We start from the raw sequence: 25,187 nt of genomic DNA, 5'->3' as shown, positions 1-25,187 counted from the left end.
GACGCTATAACGGCTTGACGAAAATCCCGCGCCAGCGTTACAGTGGCCTCGAAATTTCACATAAAGCCCATAACGTAAATCGATTAAATACTATAAGTATGCACACAAGGATTTTTAAGATACCACATCTACTCACGGTTACGAGCATGTCATTTTCGACACGTCCTCACGTAGTCTACTGTGGTCCTCAGAAGTGACAGTCAGCTTTGGGTCGTCAACACAAGGCCTGAGACTAATCATTTTGATGTTATCTCGCGCATATATATATATATATATATATATATATATATATATATATATATATATATGTGAGAGAGAAACTTATTTACACTTATGCAAAAGGCCAAGTAACTCTCTCAGGGGATTCTAGAGCCATCGTTGACGGACACAAAGATAATGTCAGCGGGCTATACATGCTATTTGAGATAAACTAAAATACGCATTGACGGCCTGCTGCTCGCAGCGGACAAACACCCGTCTGCTGTTCTTGGTACGCGAAAAAAAAAAAAAAACAATGTTTCCTAAACCAAATCTGCAAACTTACTATAATGTACTATTCTTTCCTACGAATATGAGCGAAAGTCCGCTGTAGTTCGATGTCGTCGTGCTAGATAAGCTTCTCCAACATGCCGATGCAGAAGATAGTCCCACTCGCAAAAATTATGGCTGTCACAGTATTAAAAAACCTAAGAGTAGAAGTAAAATCATTATGATTGCGAGGGAATTGATGATCTGAGAATCGGTAGCTTTCAGTTGTAGCAGGGTGTTGGTAACACTTCTTTCAGCATGACAAGCTGCATAGCCTACACTGCTGTTCTCAGTCTGGGTCGGTTTGTTTTATTAATTATTTGATGCAGTCCATTTTCGGCAAGAGAGTCGGCAAAAGTGGCTTCCGTTGGGGTGAATTTTGACATAAATAGACTTATATCCAGTAATACGAAAATTTTCTCAGGTTACTACGTATCCGGTCGTATCATATAACTGTTCGAAAGTAAAGTTGTTTTGTGTATATTCTTCGGGCCCCTGAGCCCGCATAGGATATGTATTTGCAAGCTAAATATACCCAAATAACGAAACAGATCAAGGGTAAAGACTTCTGCCTTAGAAAAAAGCTGAGCTTCGGAACAGTTTAAACTGTTTATAGAAAAAAAAGCACATTATAAGTTTTGTTACCTTAAAAAAGTGCACTGGCGACCTGCGCCTATTCAAATTTCTACAATAAAAACAAGGTCAATATTGTGCAAAAATGCGCACACTAATTGTGAATCACTGTCTCTAGATCTGCAGACTAAGCGAGTATTGAAGATGTATACAATTTAAATACTTGTAGGAGAGGATAGGGCAGTGCAAGACTTTGTATCAACGTGTTCCGAGGGAACGAGTGTATAAGATTAGTAGAAAGTTGACTGAAGTAACTCGTCCCGTTGACTATCTACATTGAGGCTTCGATTTTGGGTCTTGTAATTCTTTTCTTTTAGTTTCAGCATTGACTGTGCCATGTCTCGCCGTCAGTGTCTCATTTTCAGATAGATATTTAAAGGTTAGTTTTACAGAGGAAATTCGAATGGGTCGATGAATTTTACGAGGATAAATAATCAATTGCGTATCCCTGTATTCTCAAAAACTAACAAATGAGATTTGAAAGATTTTGCTCAGCGTGATTCAAAATGGCGCGTTGGCCGTGCATAAATTCCAGCAACAATATATTCGTCAATCACCGCGTTCCAGCCGTGTACAGGAAGTGTGTAGAAGGTCGACTAAAAGACTTCCGCCACAACAATTGCCAGAGTGCACGAATATTCTCTAGAAACGAGGAGTAACGCTAATTAAAAGATACTGTGTCGGCTAAAAGATCATGTTGTTTAGTAGATTTATTAACACTTTTGTGTATGGCCATGAAAGAAAATTGAGAATCGAAAAAATTACAATGTTTAAAATACCGAGGAATGATTTTGACTGGATGTTAATTTTAACTGTTAGTTAGCGATCAAAATTGTGATGTACTTCTCAGGTGCGTCGGCAGGTCCGCTTCACGTACGGTATAAAGAGCTATAACCTACCTCCGTCAAAAGGGGTCCGAGAGTGATCATCGTTGATTCGGTGTCAGGACGGAGGTGATAAGTGTCAGGACGGTATACAACGCATAACGTCTAGATGAAATCTAGAAAGATGTAAATGGTCAAATTTAATAACAATTTACTTTGAAAATAGCTGAAGAACACCGATTTTTTCTAGAAAATTCAGCTCTTTTTTTAAAAAAAGAAAATATTTTACAGCATTCTATAAAACGAACTACATAGATAAAATCTACTTATGAGAGGATCACGAGTGAATCTTGTGGGAGGACGAGTAATTAGTGACCGCGTCCTCTTGTCTTTTGTCAAAACATATGTTTCATAATTATACTACATCTTTTATCCGTGGCTAAACATCGTCATCCAACCTCAATTTACAATGCATTCACAAGAACATTTACGAATGAGCTTTGACATAACTCTCGATAAATCGATCTCGCACCGCAGACGCAAACACTTTGTTTCGACAGCGTATCTATCAAACAGAGGCGTTCGACGACACCACATACCGCAATACCTAGCGTGCTCGCACCTCTCGTATCGTCCTAGGTAATACTCGACTGATCGAAATGAAGCTGGTGGCCTTTTTCAGCCAGGTTTATTATGTCTCTTTTCACGCTCATACGTATCATAGCTCATGTGGCTTTCGTGCCGTTATATTCCGTGTTGTCTATTTCATTAAAGTTATTTACGATAATTTCGCTTTTCGGCCTTCGACCTTTCACGTTGACACTCGTACGCGACACTGGTACGCGACTACGAAAATAAATAGCTTGATGTGGCTCTTTTCCTATCTGCCGAAGGGCACAGAGATTAGACGAATACAGTTCAAAGACTGAAAATAGATACCCTTTTTAGTATCTTACATACGAAAACAATCTTCTGCAGTTCATCGTCCGAGGCAAGCCATAAGTTTCGTGTGCACACTTTGCCACAACTTCCAGGCATCACTGAAGGAATTTAACAGACCTATAGTACACCCTTTGAATCTCCTCATACTATTAAAGATAGCTGTAATTTTGAAGCGTCATGTCAAAAATTAAATTTCTCACAAACATTCATAACAACACTGACGCAAAACCAACGACCTGAACTACCATGCAGGCACAGCGAGCGTTATCCAGAGCATCGCTTTCGAGAATTTCATCAATAACACCCAACGCATTACGAACGACTCCAAATAAGACCTTAAAGATTGACTAGCGTTTTGCCAGGGCGCTCATCTTTATTCGCTGCCTCGCAAGCATCTTCGAAAATCAATGCCCCACGAAGTTGCATTAATAGTTATATGGCCATTTATCCTAATCTTCTTGTTTACCAAGAACATAGAGAGATGGAGCGAAAAGTTGATAACTCGAGCAGTCTTCTAGTTTTTCCGCTCAGTGACAGGTGAAGCAACTTCCGCACTTCCCCGGGGGCGCTATTTGCAAATTACTGCTGCGTGGAGCCTAAAAAGAAACGGGCATGTATATAGTTGCGGGGGCAGTTACTCTCGTAGGAGATATTGATGTTGCTTGTTATAGATAATGGTTCTAATACCAAAAGTGTTTGGAGAGCAATCACACAAAGTTATAACTGTCGGCCACATCACGTACCATATTGACTTGCCTGGTGACGATATTGAAAAGGTACAGCAAATTCAAAACGTATAAGGTATAACAGGATAGGAAAAAATAAAAAGGATCGACAAACATTGTTAGAGAAAAGCAAATGGTCTTTGCTAGTAACCAGCATGAATTGCATGGTGCTACGGATACTAAGACTTTGCGAGGGACACAGTCGATTACGGTCAACAAACGAGCTCTCCAGGAAATTGTTGTTTCAACAAGCTGTGCATTACCTCATAATAGATACATTCTATGAGACTTTCCTACAGAGGAGAGCTTGGTATTACTTGCATTAACCAAAAATCGAAAACAGTTTTTTTGTGTTCCTTTCGCGGCAAATTTGCTCGATCTTCGTTCGCGAAGAAGTGATCTGTTAGCCAATCAGACTAGCCGCACCTTCAACTTCTATTCTACCATTAGACGTACCCTACAGGTTTGCCAATCTCTATTTTTACGTTTTATTCCATCGTTATTCCCGCTGGTTTCCACCCAGAGCTTTTCCTTGCGCACGTAGACTGGCTTTTGTAAATACGGCTTTTAGGAGAGCTAATACGATATCCCCAGCTGTCAAATAGAAAGATCAGCAGTGTTTTTCAGCATCTTAGAAGTACCCTAAGCTAAACGGTTTAACTCAAGTTTAGCTCAAATATAGGTAACAGAATAGGCTGTGTGGGAAGTGATTAAGCTAAGTGGTATCTCTTACTACATTGCATATTAAGCCATAATATCGAATTCCGCATGTAATATTAAATAAGTTCTATACGCTCTATATAATGGAGGTTTAACTCATGCATTTGCTATCGAGAGCTAGTACACGAGTGTGAAAATTAAACGAATTAATTGTACTTTCAATAACACTTTATTGATTTCACCATAGAAAAAAAAACACTGACGTTGGCATAGCTCACATTCATTGATAGCTCTGAGGGAGCTGGGTTTCAAGAATGTGCGCTGAAATGTAAATTTCGGAGAGTTGACAAGATACGAAAATTAGAATTGATTAAAGCAGACGCATTTGGAAAAAGCGGCCAGGATAACAGCAACGGCAAATCCTTCACGACCTGAACTACAGGGACGTTTTGTGTACTTAGATAAAGAGACTCAGCAACTCTTCTGCATAGACAGCATGGCGAGTAAATAAGAACGCTTCGTACTTTAAATTAAAAAATCCGGGCAAAATCGTCCTTGGCCAAAAGGCACAATTTTACAAGCTGTCTAAAAACGGGTAAACTATGCCAGGCAACAGGACTGGGCCATGAAGTGATTAGGAACCCATGGTTTTTGTCATCAGTTTCCCTACGGGAAGGAACGAAAATGAGCTCTTACGCAAAAATTTTTCTCACATAGCTCTGTAGTTTGTGGGTCCCTATTGCACCCGTGTGTAGTGGAATAGTACGTAACAGACACCTAGACATTGTCTTGTATCTCGTGCAACACATTAGTCAGCTAAGTCAGTCAGCTCTGTATTCTTTTTCCGCATAGATGGTCATATGGCCGCTAAGCACATACAGTACGCGCAACAATTTTGTTCAATTTCGATGGATCTTCTCTTGTTTATATTTCAATAATTTGTTTCAGGTTTTTATGAATGGTTTTCAATTTCTGCAAAACTTCTAGGGAGGATTTTCATCAAAGTTCTCCGCTCTTTTCACACGTTGGGGATTTTTCCCTGCCGCACTTGTAAAAAGTTCTTCAGCATCGTTACTATAATAAATAATAACAACAATATTAGAACAACCAGCTCGTTATAGCAGCATCAGCGTAGCCAGCATCACTAGAACAGAAATGAAATTACCATCATCTAACGAACGAACCGTGGAGCCCTATTCCGGACTGCTCTACCGTTTTTTCGACACCGACACAGCTTTCGACGTTCCAGCGACCTTTACCCAAGCTCAGCTGGCAAACCCATCGTAACTTGGTTGACACTGCTCATGACAAGCTTTTCTCTATTTACCCTCATTTTGCCGATTTGTTCATTAACTCGTCCATCAAGACACGAAAAGGTAGGATGAATAAACGAACGCACTTGAGGCTGAGTTTCCAGCTTGAGGGCCTCTCTCGCTTTTCCTCCGTGCTGACTTGAGTCGCCCTTCACCTGTTCCATTAGCGTAAGCCGAGATCGCACCTGCTAGCGGACGACACTTCTACTACCAACGCTGTCGCCGGCGTTTCTATTTTCTTTTACGTTTCAGGATGCTGTTGCTATGCTTCGTTTTATACAGCCATACGCCTGGGACCACACGGCATTATGCATGAGTTCGTAGGACATAAACGGTGTCTGGGAAACTCGCAGCATCGACAGCAGTAGCCTGGCCAACTTCTGAGCGCCCGTTATAACAAACATAATACGTATGCCTTTGGGATTTATTTCTGATTATCCCAGCTCTCAAAGTTACATATTCTGTATTTGCACTTTTTCGAACAAGCAATATACTATTATTGTAGCCCGAAGAGTTAAAGTAATTGCAAGAAGAGAACAATGATTAGTTGCGTAATGGGAAATATTTACAAATACTCAAAAACAATAATCCTTGATTTATTTTTTTTCCAGGATTATCATTGTTTCTATCAATGGAACGTGGCTTAAATGTATATTCTGAGGGTCCTTTAAAGTACTGCGAAAAGACATCAGAAAGCACTCGGTGATAGTTTTTCTTTCAGCATGCATTTATTAGTACACATCTATAAACTATGTAAGCTTAAGCAGCAGAGCCCACTTAGCGTCCAACTCCAAGCCAACGGCATAGATAAATACACCTCTGTGCAAACTTCTGCGCAAACGTATTCCTGGATAGCTCCTTTTCTGTAGTTAACCTGGACCTGTCATATTATGTATAATATCTTACTTGGACCTATTCATCAATTCAATATACACTCATAGAAATTAAAACCCATGTGCTAGCATCCGCCATGCATAGTAACCTTGAAGATAGACAACTAGTTTCTACAATGTTATCCAACTCAGCCTAGCTTATCAAATGTGCCAGCCTTCACAAAATGTATATAGAACATGTGATAGAAATCCTCGCATATATATATATATATATATTGAGACAATCCTAATATATGTTAACGTCTATGCGGTAGATCTTCGTGTAAAGCTGCGCAAAGATTGCTCAAGGGGGCGAACACCGTTGGCACTGTCTATCGGCTTGTAATGCGCATGCAGCTCATTAAATGTGGGGTGCCAAAAGCGCCATCCTTTGTGGGGTGACGCCGCATTTAAGGTCATATCAGAAGGATTCAAGGGTATAAACGAACAGGCGCTGTTGGAATGGGAAGTAGAGACTGTCATAGAAGCGGCTATGAAAGCATGTGGCGGTAATGCAATGACAGAAGTGGTGCGTGGGTGATCTAGGGAACGACTATGCCGCCTGTGACGCAGTGGCTGGCGCTCCCTGTCTGTTTCCTACTGCTGTTGCCCTTCTCTGTTCGTTGAAGCATGCTTGAGGGCTACCCTGGAAGTCATGGGCTCGGGTGCTATCTTCGAATATCGACAGGTCCACCATCTCAAGCAGAGTTCTGTTGTCAGCAGCGACATCGCTGCTTTGCTCGGCATTACGCTCTCTATTTTATGCCCTGTCTCTGCTCTGGATCTACACGAGTACGCTCATGCGTGTGTGTGTGTATATATTGTGCAAAATTTGTGTGAGATTCAATCGTCAATTCAAATCGCTTTTTCGGGTCTCTTCGTCATTCTCTTCTGCCCGTCGTAGTCTTCTCTCGGTATAAGGGGAGACATCAAATGAAAATATGAAGGACCGTTGAATGCAACTGAATTAACTGGACATAAGGTAAAACATTACATGTATTGTTTAAGTGGTGTCAGTTGATACAAGGAAAAGCCGAAGCTGAAAATGAAAATCATGAAGTCGGCAGGTGTGGAGGTCGGAAATAGTATCTGTACAATAGACTAAGGAAAACGACGTTTGTTAACATGGGAGCCAACTGTGCTTGAATGCTGTTAGTGGCATATTGCATCCTTGGGATGATATGTTGATTATAAACTTGTAATAATAATAGCTAATGTATATTACTTATGTTCACTAAAATCCGACGTGCTTATAAAACCATACAAAAACTGTATCGGATTAGCACACATTAATTGCAGCCAATTGTAAGTTGAAGCTCATGTAAGCAAAATGTTAAATCCTATAAACCGAATAAAAAGGATATATGATTACTTTAAAATATATGTAAAAACATCTTAAACTGAACTCGTTGAACCACACAGGAACGAGGTGCTCCACAGGGCAGTATTTCTCCAACATACGAGAATGTTGTGTGCCAAAGCTCCGACAGAAATTGTCCAGTTCGCTCTGTGTGCACTATAGAGTATTTCTTGGTGATTTTTCAGATTTTTTTTTGTGATTCTCATACGTTTACTACCCAGCTTATTAAGCAACCACAGGAGAACACGGTACATCACATATAAAGTAGCTTAATACTCGTCTACAATGCGTTATATGGCAGTTACAAGCAGGTATTTTCCATTAAAAAAAATGTATTTTTTTTGACAGATCTTACTGGAGAGTATAAGTAAATGCGTTTATGTACTCGATAAGTATTTGCAGATTAGCTAGTCTAACCCGTTTGTACCTTTCACACTTTGGTGGTTTCGTTATCCAACCGTTCTCTCAAGACTAATTAAACCAAGAAAGCCATATGCAGCTACCGATTAATTACTCATTTGACTTTCATCACACTTATGTTATCACAGCGTTTTTAGTACACGGTGCTGGACTGTAATTATTGGTCCTGCAGTTGTTGATACAGCCGAAATCGTTAAGCAATGCGAGAGTCGCATATGCGGGGTTATGTTCAAAACCCAATTTGCTGCGATGCACCTTCTATTTAGAATGATAACCGGCTCAGACTTGGTTAGTATTCGACAATGAAGTTATTGACTATCAAAAATCTTATAGTGAATAAGATTTTTGATAGTCAATAACAAATTGTCAGTAGAAAACCGGTCGAAAATGCTCTCTAGCGTAAAAAGTGCCTGACCTTACACAAACTTTGTTACTCGCGATTGCCCCTCTATGTGAATATGGGTGGTCGTATATCTTTGGCAAGCAGCTATACGTAGTGTCGTTATTGAAAAGTTTTGGCATGTCTCCGATACATGATTATGCGGATGCATATATAGTGGTTCTAGCACTTTAGTTCGTTAGTTGTCGAGATCGTTGGGGCAAAGTTTTTCGCGCAAGACTTGTTACTATTATAAGTTCACTACGCATATCGCGTACTCCGGCTCTAAAACGTTTAGTTTATCGACCTTCTACAACGCTTCTCCTAAAAAAGGCTACTAAATATATACAATAAGGGGCAATAATTTTTTTAAGCGCGATTCACCTTAGATGACTAGTTTCTAGGTATAGTTCTTATGATTTGCTTTGAACAGGCGACAGCTGCCACAAGCTAGATGATATTTGTTCTCATAAATATAGTGGATTATAGTTCCCTTTATACTACGGAAACGAATCTCCAATGATAACACTTCAGACAAGATTAACAATGACCGATTCCTAATACGCTTTATATACGGTGGTCTCGCTATCATATGAAATGTCAACTTAACACGTATATATTTAATTAGTGTTTACCCGACGTGGAGTAATAAGAAATTACTTGACGACACATCCACAAATAGGCATTCATGTTTCAAATAAATTGGATTTTTCTACATATTCTAACTTGAAATCTCCAATTTAGTCAGCCACGGGATGAATACTTTACTTTAGAAGCTTCCCCCATTGTTGACCAATCCGAAGTATCTTAACACTTAACGTGGTCATCTAATTTTTGTTTTTTAATTAAATTTTCAATGTTACAAACATGTACACCTGCAGTACATACATAGAACTTCACGAAATGATGTAGCAGTCTCCAAAAAACGGATTACTACTTACTGAGTACTACCAGTGCGTTTGGCCGACAGACGAACCCGGATATGATATACATAGATATCGATTCAGGGCCCGGGTAGGAAATAAACGCAAATTCGACCTTTGCAATCGTTGGACGGATACAAGGCTACCCACGGTGAGCAGTTGTCGACAACTGATCTCGATTCCCTTTTGCATGTTTGGCAAATCCGTAAACTAGACGCCTTTTTAACACGTGCACCTCCTCTCTTCAACTGAGGCGAAAATTCCTGAAGACCTCGCCCACTGAAGTGACAATTCTCGTTCAATAATTTTGCTTGGTTAAATGCAAAATCAGGGCGATCGGGACGGTGGTTAGAACGGTCAAACTTTCGGTTGAAAGCAGTTAGGACATGTTGCTTTAAATCTCGCCAGCGATGCACATTACACAACCTGTGTGAACAAAGAAAGCCAATAAATTATAGAGTCGAAAATATAATAGTAAACTCGCTTGCTACATTATATATTTAGTAACAGTAAAGATAAGAGAAAAATGTTAACAACATGAGAGATCCGCAAAGCTGCGTCACCTCTTCACTCTGTCTGTCGCTATCGTTCTTTCCCGCCCCCATTGAAGCTTCCAAAACCAACATTAGGTGTCACTCTCAACATTTGCTGGTAATTTAACGAACTGGAAACGCAGCCGACTTCTACATTGCCTGTCACAACATAAAATCTTCATAGCTAGCTTCACAAAACGTCAGGTAGGTGCCTGCTTCGCCTGTTAAGTCTCACAGCCACTATGTCCACGTAAGGTTACCCGCATGAGGCTCCCAGCGTCAACAAGTAGGTTCAAGCAATGCAGACGGGTTTAGAGACAGATCTTGGGGCCTCAGATACTTAGCTGGAAGCCAAGGTACTCGCTATGATGCAATTTTGTAGTAGTCACCATTATAGGCATGCGGGTAGACAAATGTAAACGGAGACGACTCGACGTTGTCAAAATGGATGTATGCTTAATAATGTGACATTACAACCTTTCTTCCAGGTCAGGTTAATTTAATTCACTTTATGGAGATATCGTTTTGTATTTAAACTATCTATATTTCGTTAAGTGTTAGCCAATTTCACTGAAGACTAAAATTTTTAGTTACCTTTAACACGCTACGTGGATAATGCAGAAAACATGTCTGTGGAGTCTTATATATTATATTTAAGGTTATTGAACTATAAGTGTATCAACAAGCTATCCTAATGGTTAAACAATGCGTATATCATGAATTATTGTGAAAACAAATCTCTAACGATGTACTAGAACAGCACAGTCTAATAAGAAGCTTTGATTTCCTTATGAGAAATCATCATATGAAGCTGAGCGCAATTGAAGGCAAGTCTCGTTTATTGAAATAGTTTAAATCGCTTGTCGCCAAAATCTTTATCGTTTACATGTCTTTAAACAATGATGTCCATCGTAGTAATATGGTTTTAAATGTATTTGATCTTTAGCAATCGCTATTATTTATACTACAACTTATTGGAAAGAAACATAATTCCTTTTGGACAGTGTTTATAAACATATGCATATTTTCATTATAAGTTCCAAAAAAAATGTTAGCATCTCGTCCTTGCAGATCAGCCAAGCAAGGACCTCATAAAACGATTCACCCACCGAAATTCCAGCTAAGAGAAGAACTTCGCTACCAACTGCAACTTGGGTACCTTTTCTAACTTTATCGATGCCCAATCAATAAATTTTCAACAGGCTAAACACTCTAATCTGGAGAAATCGATTTTGCCGACTTCAATTTTTATCAGAGATTCAAATAAGAGCTGGCTGTCAGCCAGTAGGAAGCTTTCGTGTCAAGCTTTTATTCAAGTTATCTAGAGCTCATTGGGTCACCAAAACAATAAGGCAAACGTTTCGCTAGGAGAACAGACATTATTAATCAAGAAGAACTCTAAAAAGCACAGAATATATTTTAGCTATCTCATTTTAGGTCTTTTTGACAAGCAGCGGAAGCTTCAAAGCATGCGGGATTCGCTTTCACTAACCGAAGTAAGACTTCGTCGTGAATTTAATTGAAACTCTGCTTCCAAAGCAGAATAAGTTCTCTTAGGCTGACCAAAGTGGGAAATCTGGCTTTGTTAGTTACTAGCTCTTAATTTCTACTTAAGAGCTTCTACATTTTTTCTGGCCTAAATTGACGCGTATTAAAATCCATTTATATTTTATTTATAATGAATACCCTCTGTAAGATTTTTTCTTTTAACTGCTTTGACAACAACAAGCTGTATGGCGTGTCTTTTCGCTTTCGGTTCGCTTCGACTAGATTGTTTAGCTGACATGTTCTGGTATTATCTTATATATATTATATCGCACTATTAAAATAGGGTACTTATTCACGGTGCTCGGCCGTGACATTCGTCGGCGTAATATATACAACGTTCCTAGTCCGATTAAGCGAGACCGCAGGCAAGTCTGCTGATCGACTACAGGAATCACAGACAGCTTGCACGAAAAATTCCAAACATGATATTTTGGCTGACATTGCATTAATCAGATCTGAACACGGTCTTACTCGCCTATAATGCATCCAGAAAGCGCCTAATCCAAAAACGTGACCTGCGATAATCGCTTCTGTTTGGACAGGCTTACAGATGACGCTAACAGAAGAGCAAAACGTCAACGTCATGGTCCAATGATCTTCTGTTTGAGTGTCATTGAGTAATGAGTATTTTGAGAAAAACGCCTCCGAGCCCGTCAGATATATGTGACAACTGCAAAGCAAGCCAGCTAGCTTCTCTAAAAGTACAATACATATATAAAAAGGAAAAATAAAAACAAAAAAAACATTTATGTAAAATTGTGACAGGTAATTCTGTATATCGCTTAGCGTATTAGAAATTTCGCCAGATAGCTAAGCCAGCGGGTAGTAGAAATGCAATGTAGTAGAAGAAAAAACGCAATATGAACTGGCTGGTCGTATTCGCGTTGCGATTGCAACAAATATTGTTCTTACATATGCAATAATATTTTTTTTACCATTTTTCAATGTTTATAAATAATATAGATTCACTTATAGCTAAAGGCGAAGTAGTTGTTATATGAGCACAGCTTGTCCGTCATTATGAAATATACTTTCCACTGAGAGCTGATTTCCGAATATTTTATTATTTTATAATTTATTCGCAGTGTCTCCAGATAATAACAACATTGTTTATTGACGAAGTTCTAACTAATAATATCCTGCTCCTTTGATACCAATATATGACAAATCTCAATTCATATGTGCATTCATATCTAACAACTTATTTCAGTTGGTTCCTAAGGCTCTAATAGGTCAGGCACTTTATCCTAGACTCCACTAGATTTCCTTACGAGCCTCTTCAATCAGAGCTAAATTCTACTTCAGATTCAGTTTCCGTGTTAACTTACACACGCGGAGCTGCATTCATTATCAGTATGTAACCATCCCAGTTTCGTCTAACATCCCGAATAAAGTCTTAGTCGTTCGAATGATATGTATAGGATAATGCCTCATCAAGTAAAAAATTTTATCTGAATACGATAAACCTTCTCAATAGAAGATTCATTATTAACTGAATAATGGAAAAACTAAAATTAGGAGCCCGTGAAAATATACTCGCATTGTATTAGGAATTCGCGTTAAAACACGCGACCAACTCGTTAATGATCCTTGGTATCATCAGACACATCTGTATATACCCTCATGTGACAACCAGCGGAGACAGTTATAGTTGCTACTTCAATGTATGTACGTGACAAATATTTAAGTAATTCAAGTTACGCGTGGCATCGTTTTGCTTACTTCGACTATTGCGTATATATGTAAATAATGTTCATAAAGACGGACTACTTCTATCACACGTAAATCAACTAGCAGTATTGACTATGGCATAGTATGTTATGAAAATTATTACTGCTATTGGGAATGAATTTTATACACTATTACAGTGGGCGGCCTATGAAGCATCAGAGAAATTGGAACTCAGGTTAACGATCGCATTCGTACTGGGCAATTTTCTCCGCCCTCTGGCCACGGCGTATTATTCAGTATTAGATTATACAGGAATAAAGACAAAGACGCAGTTGAGTATGTGGCTCGACGTTTGAGTGGCGTAAATGAATGAGGAGCAAAAGAAAGACCTGATATCATATAATGAAGAGCAATCAGCAGCTTGGTCAAATAAGGTACCAATTACAAATTTGGTTTGTCTGGGTGAAGGACAAAGCAAGATGGATCTGCTGCATCTGACGCCATCGCTCGATTGCCAGCCCACAATATCGACTTCCATCCGTCCACATTACGTAAGGCCACTACAAAAATTAGTTATTCCTATGATAGCTCTGATTTTAATATTACGCGCACTTCCATCCTCTTACATTCCTTTTAATTACAATATGTCTGGCGCCCCTGAACACATTAAAGCTCAGGAGTGGAAAGCAGCACGATCGTTTGAGTTCTGGTATCACGAAAACCAAAAAGCACGCTATTGACCTTTAGCAAATAAACTATCCCCACTAGCAAATAAAGCCCTTTGGCTGACGTTCTCAATCTAAATATGCCGGTGTCTGGTGTATGTTGCTTCAGTCCACACGCTTTGCGTACTGCTGGGAAAAGGAAGTATCATAGAACTAGGCCACAAACACCATCCCAGCCGGGCTACAGACATAACATACAAAGCACAACTTAAGCGTAGGTTTTATGGCTTTGTCGTTATTCGTTTACGGCAACTTGTTACGTTAGGGCGTGCGGAAATTGGGGATGAAAGTCTGAGTTCGCGTATAGCGAATGGGCAAAAACCATCTGAACAACTCTTGCTTGAAATCCCGAGCTCTCACCCGCCTGTTTATTATGTCCCTATAGCTCTCGTCGCATCTGAAATCCGAGATCTGCATAGCTATATAAGGCGAGTGTCTGCTTTGAATCAAGCACAAATTGCGCTCTTCCATTCCGCTAGAGACACGTACTAGAGATGTTATGACGTTACAGAGTCGGTGAGTTAGTTGCAACATAGAATTTTCACGAAGAAATTGCATTGCACAGTTAGGACGAATCATAGTCTCAGTAATGGCGAACTGCTGCGGAAGTTGGCCACTGAACGCAAAAACATCGGCAACGCTATAGACAAGAGGACGAATATAGTAATCAAAAAGGAAGACATGCGTTGAAAAATGTATATGAAATATTAGTTACGTGTGTTGACGATCTGTCTAGATCTAACACCGCTGTAATAAGCAAGCCACTAGGGCAAATGCGCAGCACTTCCTTGTCCGGTAACAACTAAGTGCTAGATGAATAAAATTCTCTAATTAGCCCCTTCTCATTGTAGTTCTCATATATAATCGAAGAAGCGTTAAGATCAGGATATGTTTTTACAACTGAGGTTAAGAGCGGAGTTTCAAGAGAAATCATGTTAAGAGTATATTTACAATACATTAGAATACACTTTAACGCAACTAACACTCCTTTTTGCCATTTTGATAGTACTTCGTGTCAAACAATCGTTTACATTCACCGCAAGACGCACTATTTACGTATACTTTACTTGCTTGACTCGCAAAATTATTGAATTCAAATTTTTACGAGCTGGTATGTTGTTCGACTTCAGAATCAAACCATATTCGACAGTTTTTTCCTTTATTTAGCGCTTATAACAACAGGTATTTGGCGGTAGGAGTTGCGTTCAAGTTTAAGGCAATAGGAAGCCCACTACACATATTGAAGCTCTCTACATGGACAGATAGAAGGGAAGCCTCACTCATATGTTCTTGATAAAATTAAATACGACAGACATCTTCGGAACACCCAGAGTTTTTATGTTAATAGAAAAAACTATTAAGAGTTTTAAAAGTAAAACAGGTATTGCCAAGGGACTAGCCAGTTTCGTCCCCGTTAATGCTGCAGCCGAAGATTCTAAAGATAACAACTGAAACGTCGCTGTTAGTGACAGTGGGTCAAATGCAACTGCTATACTATTAGAAAGTAGTTCAGGTAAGTTTTTAGTAGAAAATAATTTATCCCAAAAGCAAAACGTGTTGTAATCAAGACCGAAATTATAAGGAGAGTAATTTCCAAATTGGGCTGTTTAAACATTAAAATCACGGGGACTAAGGTAATAATTGTTTAAATAATTAAAAAGTTTATCTTTTCTTATGTCACTACATGCATAGACGTGAAATTGCCTAAATAATGCAATTATTATTACTAATTTTGCAATTTCTGATGGCTAGACGTTAATCACACAAACCGTTAGCCATCTTTGAGTACCCATGCTGGTGTGGCTTATCAAATCAGCAATAACTAGACTCAATAAAAAGTCCATATATTTCGTAAAGTTAAAAAAAAGTTTCGTAAAAGTAAAAGGAGGCCCAGTTAGATGATTATCTTAATAAGGAGGTTTATGTGTTGCCTACGAATTTCTGCACGCAAATACTGCTCATTTCATTTAGACGGTGGTATAGGAAGACTGTGCTCTAAAATTCTCATTCGTCGTTTTTGCTTACTCTAACTACTTCACTAATTCGGGTCTCAAAGTGACCAAATGATGAATCATGATAGAGTATACACTGCTTGGATTTTATTTTTCCCCACCATAATAATAAATTTTCTACAAATATATGCATGTCCGCATTTATACTATATGTCTCCACTGTCATAGCCAAAAAAGGACGTCGAGATTTATGCTTGTCGGAATACCAGATTAATCGGCAAAAACGATGACAATAACAAGATCATCATGATCGTTATTACCAATAAATGACTCCTTATTGGGCGCAGCAACTCGCCTGACGAACAGCATACAACTCTGCGATAGGTAGCCTACTGTGAAAAATGGTCGATGATCCATCATGTAGCTTGGTCATCACTCTATGCAGACCCAGTTAGCAGTTGTAGCGGTTGATCAAAGGTGTAACAATACACTGCTTTTTTCTATGCCAGAATGGCTGACGGGCACATGGTGTGTGTTCTGACACGAACATCACTGCCAAAATATGTGAGTTCGCCCGCAAGCTTTGTAGAGGCAACGACAGTCGTCATTGACATGAACTAGGCTAGAGAACGTTTGTTTAATTTCACATTGCATTAGCCGTTGACGATCGGACATAGGTCAGTTAAGTGACGCTGAGTAGCCCATGTATAATGCTGTGCCAGCATCGTACTATCTAGGTCTAATTTGATAATTAGGACCAAATAGGAACGTTTAGCGTCGACGTCACCGAATGGCTCTCCACCGATACGAGTTTTCTGATGACCATTCTGTGTTCCGTTTCCAACAAGTGTTTAGAGACGAACGAAGCAAGAAAAAGCTGGCCGAAAAAACTGGTTGGATCATATTCATTCCCATAAGGTCGGATGAACCAATAACGTCGGAAGTCCTTTTCCCTCGTACCTTTTTTCTCCTTCGGTTTCCGATGCATTCTCAACTCCTTCTGCTTTGGCGGTAGCGCACAATGGGGTGTCAACGCTTCATCCCTGCTGTCTGCTTGCTGCCTCCGTTGACACGGAGCGTGGCTACTGTTCTAATGTCCGTACAGTGATCATGCCCACCCGAAACGATCGCTCAATACAAAGCGTTTGTTGTTCTCCAGAAGGCAGAAGCATATAGCTTCAGTAGTAGTGCGAACTGTTGATGGAAGTATAGACCAAATACTCCTAAAGAAATGTTTTCTCTTACCCTCCTTTTCCCATACGTAACTCAACGGAATAGCGTCAATAACAGAGCCTCGTGGATAAAGAAATGAATTTAAAGATGAAAATAATGTAGATGTAATGTTTTTCAATCAAAATGTCAAACGGGACGCAAGCAATTGGATATGCCAATATGATGGCCAAAGCTCTTAATTCTAGTTATATCTTGCACCTCCTATGACTCCCGTGATTCAAAAACAGGTTTATGTTTAATTGTATAGACATCTCAAAAAACAGGTTGTTTTTTTAAAATCACCCCAGTTCATCTAACATAAGCGGAATCCGACACAAAGGTCGAATACATCAAGCGCTACTGGTGTAAAAAATGACGAATGTAGGACGCAAATGACGAATGGGTCTGGCAGTAAATTTATAATGGTACAGTATTTCATCGGCTTAGGTAATACCACACATGTCAACTTTTTACCGGGATTAACAATTACATTAATGCAGAATGGAATTGCGAAAAGCAACATCGTGAGCTGAACTGTCAACGCCGGAGTATAGGTAAATAATTGTCTTAATAACTTGACATGTATTAGCAATAAGTTTATTTGATTTTGTGTAATTAATAATTAAGCATAGTGATGCGTTTTTAATGATAAAAGTGTGTAAATTGTTGATCTCGTTGTTATGAATAGCAACGTACCTTTCACTTGGTTGTCGTAGATGAGCAGAAGCTCGCGCTCGCGCTTGCCTCCTGAGTAACCACGCCGCTCCATCTTCTTCCTTATTTATAGTCGCCTTTTAATATTATTATCAGTATCGAATCACTATCGCTACTGCGTCTATTGTAAATACCGACGACAATAACAACAACAACAATAAGACTTTACATATACACAACGTTTACGTGACAATTAGCACACTCCACTGTTTGGCTTTTGACACCTTTCCAGTCGATTTCTCGAGATTGAACCAGTTTAAATTTGCCCGCACTCACTTCACTTCCTGACAGCATATTTCCACAGGTGAACAGCAAGATGCATGTCTACACACTGCACCATATAATCGCCTAATAAACCAATTAAGCTCAACACTGAGGACCCGTTATTATTTTTCTCTTTAAAATATCTATTACCGCGCTTGCGCTGCTGCTATAAGTCACGTTGCCTTTCCATTGTCCATTCAAACAATACGAAACGGTAACAACCTCAGTAACTTCATCGACAGGTGCATTAATTCGATAATATAAAATATTACCAGGGCGTGTAATCCTTTCCATAAGACTTTCCGTAATCCACAGTTTCTAGTGTACCGACTACTGCCAACGGCTGACGACAACAATGACGGATTTTTCCGAACAGAACTTACTTTTTTTGGTACGAACTTGCCGATCATAAATAGCGACAGCCACCGGCTGCAATTGCTGCTGCTGCTACTGCTGCAGCACACTCAAGCGATCAACGAATAGTAATGGTGCGTTCTATATTCGAGCGGTCTCTTGCCATTTTGTTGTTGTCTTTTTTGTTTGTTCGTTAGAAACTGTCGAGATAGAGGCAACTGACCGCTCGCAGCCGACAGTTCCCTAGGGGAAGTCTGCCGACGGCGAATACTGCACTTTTGATGACGATGGAGAAGAAGACCCCGAAACCGCGCGCCCTCCTTATACAGTTATCGGTGGCACAACAAGCACGGGACGACTTTGGCGGATGAGCGTGGCTATGATGGTCGTGGCTTTGGTAATTTTAGTCATCAAAATCATCTCTGAGAAGGAGCAGACGGCGACGGCGACAGCGGCGGCGGCGGCGGCGGCGGCGGCGGCAGCAGCAGCAGCAGCAGCAGCAGGCGCGGCGGCGGACTTTGATGCGTGAACCTGTTGGCGGGAAGGTGCAGTTCGAGCAGCAGCAATCGATTCGAGCCTGATTTGTCACTTTGCCATATAGCAGTTGAGGCAGCAGTAGTAGTGGCAATAACAATGGTCTACCCAAAGATACACTGCTAACGGCAAGGTCAGCAGCAACACTATAAATAGCGGAGGATCCTCGGCCTGTCGTCACGACGCAAGGACAGCAATGACTACTGTAGAGTGAGGAGATCGACACAAGAATGAACAACCAAACAGTGAAAGTGACAACCAGCACTGTTAACCACAACGCCGTTGCTGTTGTTCAACTTGTTGCTGTATGCCGTTGACAACGATAGCGACATAAGAGGCAAAAACCGCCACATGCGAAAGTGTCATTTGGCGCCGGTTGTTGGCGATCGGCACATACTTCGACAGTTGATCGGCTCGCCTCTTTTCCTCATCATCATTTCAGCTTGCTAACCTAGCAATGTTTGTAGTTGTAATAGCTATAGAGCTAACAACATTTGTAGAAGCTCGGATCAGAAGCAGTAGCAACAAGAGCGACAGTGGGGCTCAATCAGACGAAACAACAGAAGACCAACTAATTCCGACATCTGACACACACAAACATGCTCACAAATACAGCAGAATACGTAGTGATGCAGAGATGGCACTGCGTTTTATATGGCGCTGCTGTGCTTTTGTTCTGCGTTAGAAGTTATCTCATAGAGCAATATGAAGAATTTGTCTCATAGATGTGTACGGATTTGTATTACATGCATGGAATAACAGCAAACCTTCAGCGAGCAATGATACTTCCTACTTCACGCGTAAAACAAGATCAACACCTATACAAATGAATTCACTCGGAAGCTGTTAATCACATCACTGTACGGGCTAATTGCGGCTGTAGCAACACTGTAATTGATTCTACATTCGTAAGTCTATACACCTATATGTGTATATATATACATAGGCATATATACCGAGATGGGCGTACAGGCAGTGTTCTGTATTTAAGGCTCGATCAACAAGAAACTGTGAGCACGACATGGATGGACCTCTCAGCTCCTTTGGTCCTTTTGTCCTGCGGCTCTTACAGTCACATGTGGTACAGGCCTGCCTGCCTGTTGTGTACTGGTCAGCAGCATCTTCGTTAGCTAACGTGAAGGTTGCTTGATTGTTTGGCTGGCTCGATGCGTTGACCGGCGTTGTACTCGGACTCCAAATAGGCAAAAGAATCCTCTACAAAACAGCGAAGCTCAGTGCTACAGTGCAATGTGGCAAACTTTATTTTTCCGGACATAAAGAGAGCTTTCACTAGATATTTACACTCGCCGGCAGATCTCGATTTGGAGAAGTGCTTAGTTATGTTCCGAGCTGGCCAACTTGTTGCCAGTGAATTTGTGAGACTTCGTAGGTTATCCACCCCCGTGAAATCCTGTGCAATATCTACTGCTCGTCGCACAGTTTAGCAAACCGTAACACCTTGCTCGGTCTGGGTCGACTTAGCGTTTTCACACAGCAGATACAGAGTACGAGTCACTGTCAATAGATAGTGGTAAATGCCGAGGCAGTAACTACGAGAGCATACACTATTATCGGCGAGCTAAAGTATTCACGATATCCCTGGCGTATCGCAGTCATTCGATGTAATAATGTGATGCTTTTTAGCAAACCTGACAAACTATCCAGTCATTGTCTGTGTGTATGTACGAGGTTGAGGCTTACGAACACGTCGGGGCTACTGAAACCAATGATTGGTTGACGAACATGTGCTGTTCACTATAATGACTTCGGGCGCGTATGCATAGTCAAGAAGAACGTCAGACTTTCACCTGCGCTGAGAAAACGTCTTAGTAGTACTATTACTGTTACTTCTCGAAGGCGACAAAAAACCCAAAATGAATATTAGATCACATTAGCACAGGACAACTTACATAAACATCCGGGTAGATCCAGCGTATTCAACCATTTACACTCAGTTCTGAGCCGCGTTGGCAAGCTTCTCGTCTTCTCGTTTACCTTAGCCGCTCCCACTCGTATTACTATTGGCGTTGTTTTCCTTCCTTCGATCCTTTAACGCCGTATGTCTGGTACGCTTTATGTTGTTGTTGTTGTTATTATGTTGACTGAACTCCTCTCTTCACCCACCTGGCCTCAAAATTAGCAGCTGATCTGAATGTAACCACACAAACCCCTGACCTTGCTGCTTATTTCGTTTTGTTTCCGTCTCCACTAAGCACGCTAATACGGCTCGGCTCTACATTGTCATAGGAATAGCTAGAGTAAACATGGGAGCACTGTTGTAACTGCATCTAAACACCCGCTGAATCGAACATGAGCGTCTGAGCTTTAACCGACGATAACACGCGGTCAACATCTTAACTTCAAGCTGCCGTCACCTGCATGCATTTCTTGTACTCCGGAGCTCGTCAATACGTTTTTTTTTTGTATTCTAACCTCCAAGTCCTATCAGCTACTTAGCAATTTGCTACTGTCTCATTAGAGAACTCGGAAAGATATCCGGACGTCTCCTTCGCAGCAATCATCTATTTCTAACGTACCTTATGCAGCTGTTTCTATGATGCTTGACACATACACAAGTCGCCACGCACGCTCACTTGGTATTTGTTGATGTTTTTTTTGGTGTTGTTGATACTTGGTTCATTGGCCTATCTTCTTTCCCTGAATATTTACTTGCTATAAGGCGGATATCTTGGCATTGTTTTTGGACTGTTCGTGCTTCCCGACTATGACTAGCTTTCTGCAGCTGTTACTTTTCTCGTTAATATAAAGATTTTCGCAGTCGAGCTTTAGTAATTGTTGATGCTTGTTCGAGAGTAGATGGCGGTGGGTCGGCTATACCGCTGCGCTGCTGATCGTTTCGAGAACGTGCGCTTGCTCTAACGCCAACAGCAGTAGCGATCGCTTGCGGAGCTCCGTGCCGTCGTTCTACCGCGGTCGCGCTACCGTTTGACCCACCCTGCTCGTGGTGCCCTCTCACTCGCCACCAGCGGCGATGTTAGCAGCAGAGCAGCGGCGGCGGCGGCAGCGGGCCGACGACTGTCTATCGCCCGGCAGCCGTGTGTTGCCGGACTACCCTCGCCCAGTTGTGCCGCGCTCACCGCACACGGCTTCGGGTGCAGTGAGCAGCGAACGCTATCAAACAGGCTGCGGCCGCTGTTGTAGCCCGGCTTTTGTTTCGTTTCAAGCAAACACAAAAGCGGCGGCAGCAGCAGCATAGACAAGTAGGCCTGATCCAGGAAGGCAGCAGCCGGCCTCGAATTTGGACTCATGGGCAAGCAAGGAAGCAACAACATGGGAAAGAAGCACGAAACGCAAACCGGCCGGCGGCGACGGGGAATAAACAATAGACTGCAGCAATTTTATGAGAAAGCAATACACGTCAGCCCGCCAGATACCTTAACGGTACCAACAACAACAATAACAGGGGGTGGGGGCAGTAACAGCAGCAGCAAAGGGTGGCTTCTCGGTTCTATTCCTTAATTGAGAAATAAGTCAACCTCTGTGCGATGTTGGCCTCTGTCCGCTTCTTACAGTACGTTTCGTTCCGTCAGTATCTGCATTTCTCCTCGGTTATTCGAGCTCTCGTTCCTTTTAATACCGCTCATGTTATTGTTTCTCTGCTCCGGTCTCACGTAGCTTCCGTCAGTAGCCTAAGTATCAACCTTACGTTGACCTGCTAGCAAGCTAAATGCTGGCTACTTGAGTGACAGAGACAGGATTTCGCCAGCTGGCAAGGGGCTGGGTAACAACGAATGACAATCGTACGTTGCAGGTGTCTTGCATGATCCTTGAAACGATGCGTTACAACGCCAATCAGCAAAATAATTTTAAATCGTAGGGTACCCAGATTAATTTAGCTAGCTTAAATTAAGGATCAGGAAATAGAATAAGTCGCATGATCAGTTTAATGTTATTGCCGGCCTGCATCTCATATTTGTAACGGTAGCAGGTGCAGTAAATCTTTATCCGCCCAAAACTTCCTCCACCACACGCCCTCACCCACTAATTATACTACTGTACCGCGACTCATTAAACACTTAAAGTAAAGGTTCTGTCTTTGTGTCGCTTAATGTGTTGTTCGGAAAAAACTGAAAAACAACTAGCTGAGGGATCTGCTGCGCAGGCTTAGCCTGAAAACGTTTTTTATCGAAAAAGTGAGAGGTCGAACAAATGATACAACGTGGGAGATGACTGTGAGGGTGAGAGGAGTTAGAAAAAAACAACGGACAGGTATACGAGGGAAAACTGCGACTGGAACCGAAAGGAAGAGTAATTAATATTAAGTCCGAGTTTGATAATTTTTCTATTTAAAGTAGACTATATCGTCGAACATCTAGCAAACTAATTTGCTTTATATTTATGATGGTATAGTGTGACAATTGCCCCATAATCTTTTGAAACATGTTGAAGCGTTAGGTAGTCTGAGCTTGTATCAGGTTACTTTAGATGACAACGGCTTCTGCAGGTTTTTGACGGCGGCACTGACTCATATTACACTGATGCCTATAGGTGCGAAATTTGAACCGCGCAAACGCTTGGTAAATACTTCATTAATCGCAAGTCATAAATATCACGGTAGTGGACACTCTTATAGCACACACTGAAGTATTACGAATTAATTCTTACCTTTTTAATACAATATCACAAGCCCACTAATAAATCACTTATTAGACATTTACCATATCCCATACATTTTCGAGGTGCACGTCTCATATTCAAGCTGGAGTGGAGACCGAACAAATCTTGCTACCGACCTTGCTTAATAAGAATTGGCAATAGTGATCATTATGAAGGTTTAACAGATAGTTTATCGCAACAAAGTGTTGCCACAATGGACCTACAATACGAACGGAAGATTGAAAAGTTTTGTTATATAAAACAGAGGAACACTAGGATTCTTACAAGATCTCAATCTGCTAAATCCGAAAGGTTGGAATGAGAACGCTTTTGTTAGAATCGACCAGACTTCGTTTTGGCAAGCTGATCGTCTACACGGTACTAGCCTAGTTAAGGGATTTCTATGATACAGCGACTACGGATTATTTGCAGGTTATTACCTAGGATTCGTCACAAACACAACTTCGTACATAAAATCTTATCGAGCGTTGGGGCATTGAAAGACTTGATAAGTCGGTATATGTATCAGGACAGTGCTGTGAGATGCAAGTTCAATTAAATGATGTTACTGATATAGTTTACTTAGCAAACTTATTTCAGACCACTATTAGCTGTATTTGCAGATGTAGAGATGTATCAAATAAGACTCAAAAGCCACAAAAAGCAAAAGGGTGGGTGAAGAAGAAATTCAATGTGTCGGGAAGATTAGGAGAACATGTTCTTTGGCCAATTTTGATTTCGTTATATAACTGGAAGTTAAAGTAAAAGAAAAGAGTGAGTTTAGACTTTGAAGGGGTTTGGAAGTTCAAGCATCTTCCATACAGTCATATCTATACTTCGTCTACAAATTCATAATGGCTAAGACACATTTCAGTGTAACGGTTGTTGAGAGAAATCGTCGCCATTCAAACGGCAATTTGGCGCAAAACTTGGTGTGAACGATATTCATATATTCGTTTTATACCCAAGAACAAAGCTATTAATTTTTTTTTCAGAAAGCACGTAAAACTCTATTTTTGAGTAAATAGAATTGCTTTCATCGGAAAACATTGTGAAGAATTCTTTTGGAGACGCTTAGTCCAGCTCACGGTTTCCTGTCCAGGTCCTGTTTCAAGAAATGCTCTTATGTATAAAATTCCAAACAACTTCATCTGCAATACAATCAAGTATAATTAGTTTGCATCATTAGATATCAAATGATATCGGTAAAACGCACGAAACAATCAACGAGCAACTCGACCTTTAACGAGATGGGAACTGCCGAATGGGTTTATAATTTTATGGTTCTATGAATACAGGGATACATTCTATTAAACTTACTGTATAGAATATTAAAAGTTTAAGAAAAATGTTCATCTTCTTGTTGTCTCACTCCTGTTCAGGGCTTCTCGCTTATCTCCCAAATATAATTTATTATATTTGTTTCAAATCTTCATTTAATGCCGTTAATATAATAGGTGCAAGAATGAGCAAATCCGGTCATC

At 40.6% G+C, this 25,187-nt stretch overlaps 1 long non-coding RNA gene across 2 annotated transcripts; it reads right to left on the bottom strand.

The window, feature by feature from the left end:
* Positions 1 to 1,841: 1,841 nt before the first annotated feature.
* On the bottom strand, positions 1,842 to 22,040 carry LOC111260818 (uncharacterized). Of its 2 annotated transcripts, none has more exons than XR_002680563.2 (4): positions 20,997 to 22,040; positions 17,917 to 20,899; positions 9,598 to 10,005; positions 1,842 to 2,161 (listed from the first exon to the last, which is right to left on the bottom strand). It is a non-coding gene; the product is annotated as an uncharacterized LOC111260818 (long non-coding RNA). The 2 variants fall into 2 exon arrangements; XR_002680562.2 differs by having other exon boundaries at positions 17,917 to 20,894.
* Between the last annotated feature and the right edge of the window lie 3,147 nt (positions 22,041 to 25,187).

This window comes from Varroa jacobsoni, unplaced genomic scaffold, assembly GCF_002532875.2.
Source record: "Varroa jacobsoni isolate VJ856 unplaced genomic scaffold, vjacob_1.0 scaffold_481, whole genome shotgun sequence".
Taxonomy (NCBI): Eukaryota; Metazoa; Arthropoda; class Arachnida; order Mesostigmata; family Varroidae; genus Varroa; species Varroa jacobsoni.
The sequence above is the reverse complement of the archived record's forward strand: the minus strand, read 5'-3'. Positions and strand labels throughout refer to the sequence as shown.